Raw genomic sequence first — 3,399 nt, 5'->3', positions numbered from 1 at the left:
TGTTTATACATCTGCGTATACTTACACTGCTAAACCTATATCATCACTCCGAACTTTTGCTTACAACAGTCCATTTTGTCATTTACACACGAAAAGATCCATCAAATAAAATTAACTTCAACTCAAATGTGACCAGTGTATAAATCATTCAGCGCTTAACTGGGTGTAAATACAGCAAAGTCATTATTATATACATCTACAGTTTAGAAAATATACTGCCAAACCACACTAAACTACTAGAATCATGTACTGAAAATGAATATCCATCATCCATTTTCTACCGCTTGTCTCTTGCAGGGTCGCGGGGGGTGCTGGAGCCTATCTCAGCTGCACACGGGCGGAAGGCGGAGTACACCCTGGACAATTTGCCACCTTATCCATCGCAGGGCCAACACAGATAGACAGACAACATTCACACTCACATTCACACACAAGGGCCAATTTAGTGTTGCCAATCAATCTATCCCCAAGTGCATGTCTTTGAAGGTGGGAGGAAGCTGGAATACCCGGAGGGAACCCATGCAGTCCCGGGGAGAACATGCAAACTCCACACAGAACGATCCCGAGCGCAGGGTCGAACCCAGGACCTTCGTATTGTGAGGCACACGCATGCACTGTCCCACCGTGCTGCCTGAAAATGAATATGACCTTTTTATTTACAGAATGTTGTCCCCCCAGGAGCCAGGCTGCAGTATGTGCAGGGTGATGATGTGTCTTATGGCTCTTCTGAACCAAGAATAAAACAAGGCATATATCAAAGGGTTTAAAAAGGAGTTGAAATAGAACACATTAACCACAAACACTAGATATGAAGCAGAGACACCTGTAAGAGTTACAATGTAAAATGGACAGAAACACATGAGGAAGACAAGGACAAGGACACCAAGAGTCCTGGCTGCCTTTAACTCAGATTTATTTGCTCTTACAGTGACTGCATGTTGTGGTTTGACTGATGTAACATGAGAGCGCATGGCTCGGGCCTGAGACAAAGCAACCATAAATACTTTCATGTACAGAGTGACAATGATGTTGAGAGGAAGGATGAAGTTCACGACAACATCAATAATTCCTGCATTGTAGTCAATAACAGCAGCACACTCTCCATAGCAGGATTGATACTTTCCAGGATGAGCCATTTGATCCCTGAATATGATGCTGCAATAGAGGAGAACAAAAAACCAGCAGAGACAAACGCAAAGTTGAACTTATTTTACAGTGACTTTGGTGTTATAATGCAGAGGATCACAAATAGCAACATAACGGTCCACTGATATCAGCACCATGTTTACAACTGAGGCAGACGTCATGAAGTAAGACAAATACCTATACAACAAGCACAGGACATCACCATCTGTCTTCCTGGATGTTCATTCCTCCCCTCATTAAGCTGACATCATTGACTCATTGAGCTCTCATTGGTGGACCAAACCGTCACTGTTTGAATCCTACTCAATGAACGTGAACAACAAGAGTTGTAATACATCCCTTCTCAAGGTTTATTCTTTTTTCTCATATGGGATTTTTTTCAGCTTTTCCTTGCCTGGATGTGTGTTGAGTTTAGGGGATGTTGTGAATTGGTGACCATTATAAATGGTCCTAAAAAGATTACCCTTAAAAGGGACTTATTGTGGAAAACCCACTTTTCTTACCTGTTGGTACCTGTTTTTGTGTATTTGGGATCTGCATAAGTCCCGAAAATTCGAAATCAAACCATGGAGGCATAGCTGAAATATTTATAAAAACAATCGTGTATCCTTTTATACTCCAAACGATCCGTTTGGAATTTGCCCCAATTGTGACATTTTTCCCACTTGTGCAACAGCAGATATCTCCATATATGGTAGAAATGTATCAAAGTGATTTGCGGGAGTCCGCCATTGTAGTCCGCTTTGTAGTCATTTAACACCTTCATTTTCACTATTCTCTTGTTGTGGGGCAGACTGGCTCGTAAGTGCGCATGCATCCTCCGTCGTTGCCATTTCTAATAAAAGTGCAGACGATACCACAATTTGTTCAGAAGAGAGCACTAAGAAGTTAATGAATAAGTTAAAAATATGGTTTTAAAATGGACTATCCATAAACCTAAATACATAATGATTTACAGCAACAGTGGAAAATGTACTCAAAAACAAATACAACTAGAGGGCATAGAGCCGTAGACCAGTGATGTGCAGTGAGGTTTTAGGCTAGTCAGAATTACAAACATACAGTATGATGCTAAGTCACTGACCCGCTAGTCAGATTTACAAACATACAGTATGATGCTAAGTCACTGACCCGCTAGTCAGAATTAAAAACATACAGTATGACGCTAAGTCACTGACCCATTAGTCAGATTTACAAACATACAGTATGATGCTAAGTCACTGACCCGCTAGTCAGAATTACAAACATAGAATATGATGCTAAGTCACTGACCCACTAGTCAGATTTACAAACATACAGTATGATGCTAAGTCACTGACCCACTAGTCAGATTTACAAACATACAGTATGATGCTAAGTCACTGACCCACTGGTCAGATTTACAAACATACAGTATGATGCTAAGTCACTGACCCGCTAGTCAGAATTACAAACATAGAGTATGATGCTAAGTCACTGACCCACTAGTCAGATTTACAAACATACAGTATGATGCTAAGTCACTGACCCACTAGTCAGATTTACAAACATACAGTATGACGCTAAGTCACTGACCCATTAGTCAGATTTACAAACATACAGTATGATGCTAAGTCACTGACCCGCTAGTCAGAATTACAAACATAGAATATGATGCTAAGTCACTGACCCACTAGTCAGATTTACAAACATACAGTATGATGCTAAGTCACTGACCCACTAGTCAGATTTACAAACATACAGTATGATGCTAAGTCACTGACCCACTGGTCAGATTTACAAACATACAGTATGATGCTAAGTCACTGACCCGCTAGTCAGAATTACAAACATAGAGTATGATGCTAAGTCACTGACCCACTAGTCAGATTTACAAACATACAGTATGATGCTAAGTCACTGACCCACTGGTCAGATTTATAAACATACAGTATGATGCTAAGTCACTGACCCGCTAGTCAGAATTACAAACATAGAGTATGATGCTAAGTCACTGACCCGCTAGTCAGATTTACAAATATACAGCGATTTTGACCATATGAATTATGAAAATGTACAGGATTGATTGATTGATTGATTGAGACTTTTATTAGTAGATTGTACAGTGAAGTACATATTCCGTACAATTGACCACTAAATGGTAACACCCGAATACGTTTTTCAACTTGTTTAAGTCAGGGTCCACTTAAATTGATTCATGATACAGATATATACTATCAGATATCGATCAGCTGCTACTGACGGTCCCTGACACAAGGCTGAAGTTTAGAGGTG

At 40.2% G+C, this 3,399-nt stretch overlaps 1 pseudogene; it reads right to left on the bottom strand.

Annotated features, from left to right (window-relative positions):
• Window positions 1–656: 656 nt before the first annotated feature.
• On the bottom strand, window positions 657–1,307 carry LOC140677455 (trace amine-associated receptor 8a-like; annotated as a pseudogene).
• Between the last annotated feature and the right edge of the window lie 2,092 nt (window positions 1,308–3,399).

This window comes from Nerophis lumbriciformis, linkage group LG31 (assembly GCF_033978685.3).
Source record: "Nerophis lumbriciformis linkage group LG31, RoL_Nlum_v2.1, whole genome shotgun sequence".
Taxonomy (NCBI): Eukaryota; Metazoa; Chordata; class Actinopteri; order Syngnathiformes; family Syngnathidae; genus Nerophis; species Nerophis lumbriciformis.
This window is presented reverse-complemented; position numbering and strand designations above follow the sequence as displayed.